Source organism: Triticum dicoccoides, chromosome 4A, assembly GCF_002162155.2.
Source record: "Triticum dicoccoides isolate Atlit2015 ecotype Zavitan chromosome 4A, WEW_v2.0, whole genome shotgun sequence".
Taxonomy (NCBI): Eukaryota; Viridiplantae; Streptophyta; class Magnoliopsida; order Poales; family Poaceae; genus Triticum; species Triticum dicoccoides.
In genome coordinates this window covers 564530960-564537651 of record NC_041386.1, presented here as the reverse complement: position 1 = coordinate 564537651, position 6692 = coordinate 564530960, and positions in this window count along the sequence as shown.

Below are 6692 nucleotides of genomic sequence, written 5' to 3'. Positions count from 1 at the left end.
TGTAGGTATTGAAAGTGCAATTCACTCAAATGGATAGCTCCAAGTGATCTACATCAACATTGAGCATCCACATCTTCAACATCTACATGAAGTCATCATCGACAAAACCCGAGGTTAGTTCATCCCTCTAAAGGGGGATATCACATCTAGGGGGAGCTTTACTCTAGGACTTGAGCTAAAGCAACTCTAAAGATGTGAACACAACAATGCTTTATGTAAAAGTGGTAACCCCACTTGAGCTTAAACGATGAGTATGACCTATGATCAAGTGTTCTCACTTGACTCCTAAGTCAATATACTCATATATAGATGACCTTGTCATCGCAAATTGCTTGATAGATGCTAGAATTGGTTGTGCATGCCTTGTCACATATTTCATTTGCCATCTTATTGTGTGAGCATGCTGGTTGCATATTTTACTCATTCGAGGACATCCACTTGTTGTTTTGATTGTTTGGTTTTATTTCCTTTTGCCAAGTGGATAGACAAGAATGCCTAAGAACCTCCTCTAGCTATCTATGCTTTTCTCGTCTCAAACTCTATTCATGCTACATCACAAAATTTGATCAAGTCAGATTCGAACCACTCTGTGTGAGGAGCGCTCGGAGTCCCCGATTCGTCATAGACTTAAACTTCCAAAACCTCTTTATGATTCTCGGTCTGACCGATACCCTGCTTTTGGTCCTACCGAGATCATTAAGTTGATCTAGGTTTTCGATCTCGGTGCAACCGATTTGAACCATTCGGTCACACCGAGTTGCAACAACTGTATACAGTTTTGCATCTCGGTGCCACCGAGTTGTTCCACTTGGTCACACCGACAGGGTCGGGCTATATATAGTCACGGGCAAAAATTTGGAAATTTCTCTGAACCCCTTCGCCCGCACGATAGCCTGCTCTGCCAACTTGGTCTCCGGATCGTCTCCTCGCCGCCAGCTCCAGTCGCTGGTCTTCGTCGCCGTCAACGGAAATTCAACCCCGCTGTTGCCGCCGTAGCGAGTCTCCGCCGAACTAGGGTATGGACTCGATCTTTGTGCTATTCCCCAATCCGATTCTTAGCACATTGTGATCATCATGATTCTTGCCACGTTTGTTAAAATTCTATCCAATCAATGAACTCGTAGATTAGGTTTAATTCGAAAATTTTAGGGTTAGGTTTCCGCCGAAACCATCTCGGACCCACCGAGTTGAAAAACTCGGTCCCACCGATTTGGCTCATGCCATTGCACAAGTGAGACTCGGTCTGACCGAGAATTACTTATCGGTGTGACCGATTTTGGAACTCTGTGAAACACTAGCAGTCTCGGTGCCACCGAACTGTGACTCGGTCTAACCGAGTTCACTAGTTTAGGTGCCAAAACTGCTTCGGTATCACCGAGTTTAGAAATCGGTAGATCCGAGATGCTTTCAGTGGGAAACTAAAACTAAGTTTTTGAATTATTCTTTTGCAAAAATCTCTGCATTTTGTGATGCTCATCCACTCTATCTCATCTATAACCTATTCACAGGGTCAGCAGTCAGAGTTTGCATCATGTCAGACCAAAGTGATAGCCAGAACTTGTCAGAGCAGCAAGTGCAGATGAGTGAGGGCACTAGTCCCTCAAGTTCCTCAGATGATGGAAGCAGGAGCACCCCTAGCAATCTGCCTAAAGCTGCCACAAGACAGAGAAAGAAGAGAACCTCAGACTCAGAAGATGAGGATTATGTGGCAGAAGAGGAAGCAACTTCCAAGAGAGTTGAGCCAGCACAGGGCATAAAACCAGGGATGAAGATCAAAAGGCCAGCAGGCAGGCAGCCTATGTCAAAGGCCAGAGCTTCAACTGAGAAGCCCACTCCCATTGAGCCAGTTGCTGCTGAAGGCAAGAAGAGGAAAGAAAGGGTGAAGAAAACTGTAGCCAGAGTGCTTGGCAAGGCTTCCATCATGGAAGATGAGGAGGAAGAAGAAGAGGTAGCTGCACCAGCACCTAAGGCACCCAAGCTGATGGGTGATGCCATAAGAACAGGGGCAGCTGCTTCCAAGGCCAAGCCAGCTCCAAAGCCAAAGCCAAAGAGGAACACAAGAAGCATCCCAGCTACTGAGAAGAACAAGGCCCCAGTGCCTGAGGCTGCAGAAGAAGAAGAAGAGAATGTTCTTACAAAGATCAAGCCCAAGATCCCAGACCACAACGATGCTCATCCTGTGGCTGAGGATATGAAACTCAGGAGAGATTCAGGGCTCCGGAAGTGGAGAGAAGCAGACCCGTATGCTTCAAGGAGAAGGACTGCAGTTGACTACATGTTTCACACCAAGGAGCAGCAAGACTTTTATGAGACAGTGCTGCTAGACAAGAAACCAATTGTTTGTGATATGAGATGGGTTGATTGGCAATACATCAAGGACAACTAAGAGTACTACCCTGGAGTGCAGGACAGCTTCAAGGCATGTGGAGTAGAGGACTTTGTTGGGCAGAAGCTCACAAAGTGGAACGAGGAACTCATCATGCAGTTCTACTCCACAGCCCATTTCTATCCAGATGGCAGGATTGTATGGATGTCAGAGGGTACGAGGTACCAGTCTACAGTTGCTGAATGGGCTCAGCTGATTAATGCCCCAGAAGAGCATGACGATGACTTGGACATTTATGCCAAGAAGAAGATGGACCACAACTCAATGTCAAACATGTACAAGGAGATCCCAAATGAAGCACTTGATACGTTCAAGTTTGGCTCAGTACACTATCTTCTATCAGGGCTGCCAACCATCAACTGGATTCTTAGGCACACCCTATTGCCCAAGTCTGGAGATCACAAGATGATCAGGGGCCACGCGATCAACTTGCTTCATATCTTTGACGTGCCACAGAAATTCAAAGTCATGAGCCTTATGATTGAAACAATCAAGAGGACAGCAGCAGACCAGAAGAGGAGCTGTGGATATGCCCCACAGGTTCAGGAGCTCATCAACTCTAAGATGGGCACGGGCATATACTTATTGGACAAGGAACACCTGCCCATCCGTCCAGACTTTGAAGATAATCAAGTGGTCATGACTGAGAATGAGCCATCATCTGCCCAAGCACAAGCCAAGAAGGAGAAGGCGAGGAAGGAGAAAGCTGCCAAGATGCCTACTCAAGAGGAGGCATCTGAATATTTCCTGAAAACCAAACAAGAGCAGCTTGGTTACTTGATTGCATCCACCCTGCGGATTGAGCAAGGACTAGCCACCCTAACTCAGAACCAGGCAAGCTTAGAGAGGATCATGGAATAAAAGTTCTATGACTTGAATGTCAAAGTGACAGAGATTCAGACTGCAGTGGAGCAGCTCCAGGATGACATGCAGGAGAGGAGAGGCAAGACTACAACTGATGCCTTTGCCAGAGTGCCACGAGGTCCTAGGTCGTCTGCAGTGCCAGTTGCTGACCCCAGAGCCACCACGTCTGCACCAGCTACAGCCTCAGTTCCACCAGCTCCAGCATCCACTTCAGCCTCGACTCCGACCATGTCTACAGAAGGCTTCGTCCTTGGAGTGCTCCGGACTCCACCACCACCTGAAGATCAAGCCTGAGTGTCGACTTAGCACTATGCATTTTCTAGGAACTTTTTGGTAACTTGTTGCCAAAGGGGGAGAAAATGTATAGATCATAGGCTTCAAGAGAGAGTGTTGCTTTTAGTGTTGCCTTTATTCTCTCTTGTTTTATTTGGTGGTTTTTCGAACCTTGTTTGCTTTTGTGTGAGATACTATGTCATTGCTCGTGAGACATTGATGATCATGTGTTTGATCATAAGCTACACTTAATGTTTGCTTAATATTATCGTCTTATCTATCTTATGTGATCATTCACTATTCTTGGTGATGAGTGCATGTATTTCATTCTTATCATTTTAAGCGCTCCACCAAGATGTAAGTGACATGGAAGAGTAACCCATAACTCTAACTCTTTGTGCATTTGCAGTCCAAAGCAAATTTTAAATATGCACAAATTTAGGGGGAGCTCTTAGTTGTCACATACTTCTCAAAGCGACGATATATTTCATGCTTATTATCATTTGTCGAAGCTTTGATCTATATGTTGTCATCAATTACCAAAAAGGGGGAGATTGAAAGTGCAACTATCCCTAGGTGGTTTTGGTAATTCATAACAACATATAGCTCATTGAGCTAATGCTATTCCAAGATGACTATTTAAGGAAAGCTCAATGATTGGCATGGCATGGATGTGAAAGTGGAACCCTCAAAATGCTAAGGACAAAGGATTGGCTCAAGCTCAAAAGCTCAAGACTCTTCATTTTATATTTTAGTGATCCAAGGTCACATTGAGTCTTTAGGAAAAGCCAATACTATCAAGGAGGGATGAGGTGTTGCTTAATGAGCCTCTTGCTTCATGTGCTTAGTGATATGCTCCAAAGTCCTCAACTACTTTCCCATATCCACATATGACCTAAACCCTAAGCCAAACTTGGTCCTACCGATTCTTTCTATCCGGCGCCACCGAGTTTCACTTGTCATAAGCCACTGCCAAACCCTAGCAATTCGGTTCTACCGATAGGAATCTCGGTCTCACTGAGATGGGATTGCAAACTCTCTGTTTCCCTTTTGTAACTTTTCGGTCTCACCGAAAGAGCGAATCGGTCCCACCGAGATTGCAGTGTAAACTCTATGTTTCCTTTTTGTAACTTTTCGGTCTCACCGAAAGAGCAAATCAGTCCCACCGAGTTTACCTGACCAACTCTCTGGTTAGCTTATTACCAAACTCGGTCACACTGAGTTTGTGTAATCGGTCTCACCGAGATTATGTTATGCCCAAACCCTAACCATATCGGTCCTACCGAGTTGCATGTCAGTCCCACCGAAAATCTCTAACGGTCACTAGGTTTACCTTTTCGGTCCGACCGAGTTTGTTGATTCGGTCCCACCGAGATTGGAAAACTGTGTGTAACGGTTGGATTTTGTGTGGAGGCTGTATATACCCCTCCACCTCCTCTTCATTCGTGGAGAGAGCCATCAGAGCACATACACAATTCCAACTCATATGTTCTGAGAGAGAACCACCTACTCATGTGTTGAGACCAAGATATTCCATTCCTACCATATGAATCTTGATCTCTAGCCTTCCCCAAGTTGCTTTCCACTCAAATCTTCTTTCCACAAAATCCAAATCCTATGAGAGAGAGTTGAGTGTTGGGGAGACTATCATTTGAAGCACAAGAGCAAGGAGTTCATCATCAACACACCATTTGTTACTTCTTGGAGAGTGGTGTCTCCTAGATTGGCTAGGTGTCACTTGGGAGCCTCCGACAAGATTGTGGAGTTGAACCAAGGAGTTTGTAAGGGCAAGGAGATCGCCTACTTCGTGAAGATCTACCGCTAGTGAGGCAAGTCCTTCGTGGGTGATGGCCATGGTGGGATAGACAAGGTTGCTTCTTCGTGGACCCTTCGTGGGTGGTTGCTTCTTCGTGGACCCTTCGTGGGTGGAGCCCTCCGTGGACTCGCGCAACCATTACCCTTCATGGGTGGAGCCCTCCGTGGACTCGCGCAACCGTTACCCTTCGTGGATTGAAGTCTCCATCAACGTGGATGTAGGATAGCACCACCTATCCGAACCACGGGAAAAACATCCGTGTCTCCAATTGCGTTTGAATTCTCCAAACCCTTCCCTTTACATTCTTGCAAGTTGCATGCTTTACTTTCCGCTGCCAATATACTCTTTGCATGCTTGCTTGAATTGTGTGATGATTGCTTGACTTGTCCTACAATAGCTAAAATCTGCCAAGAACTAAAATTGGGAAAAGGTTAAGTTTTTATTTGGTCAAGTAGTCTAATCACCCCCCTCTAGACATACTTTCGATCCTATAGGGATGACCCACACCTTCGTGACCCGTCGGCGCCAACGACGGTGCCGCCCGTGGCGGTCGGCATCAGCTCCTTCGGGGCCCTCGACGTGGGCGTACAATGGAAGCGGGAACCCCGGCGGCGCCCGCTCACCCCAAGGCCTTGGCACCACCTGAAGGGCCCCTTCGTCCGGGCCACGGGGGATGAGCCGTTTCTTCGGCGGGAGAGGGTCTGGCCCCTCTCGGGGAGACTTTCCCTTCTCTGCCGTTGAGAACCGGTGGATCAGAGCCATCGCGGCAAGACGGAGCAAGGATCGGGAAGAAGGAGAAGCGAGGAGGAGTGGACTGGAAGGGCGCGCGTCATCCCGTACTTATGGCCGGCGAAGGCCAACCGCTGGCCTCCACGATCACAGGTAATCATGACCCATTTTTGCATGCAGGGACTTGTTCCATCCGTGCAGTTTCCGAGGCATCATGGGGAAGTGGAGACGCCAACGTCCAATCAACTGCCACGTGGCGCCCAAGGCCGCAGGCTGTTAGGGCCCGCGGCGCTTCGCTCTTGCCCTTCCGCCTCCCTACACGGCCAAGTCTGGGCGCGCCTTGGGCCCGGGGGCTACTGTCGGTGTTCTGGGAACGGGGGTCCCCAGACTTGCCTGCCTGCGGCCTGCGGCGTGGCTCAAAGGGGGGCCCAGCACGGCCCATCCTCACCAACACAAACCCAAGACCCTCGCGAGGGGCCAAGCCTCGCGAGGCGGACGATGTGAAGCTTCCTCAGGCGCGGCCTCGTCAGGCTGGCTCACGAGGAGGCGGAGAGATCAAGGCGGGGTACCTCACGAGGAGCCCGTGACACAAGCCATGACGACTCAGGGTGCCAGGCGGGTGCC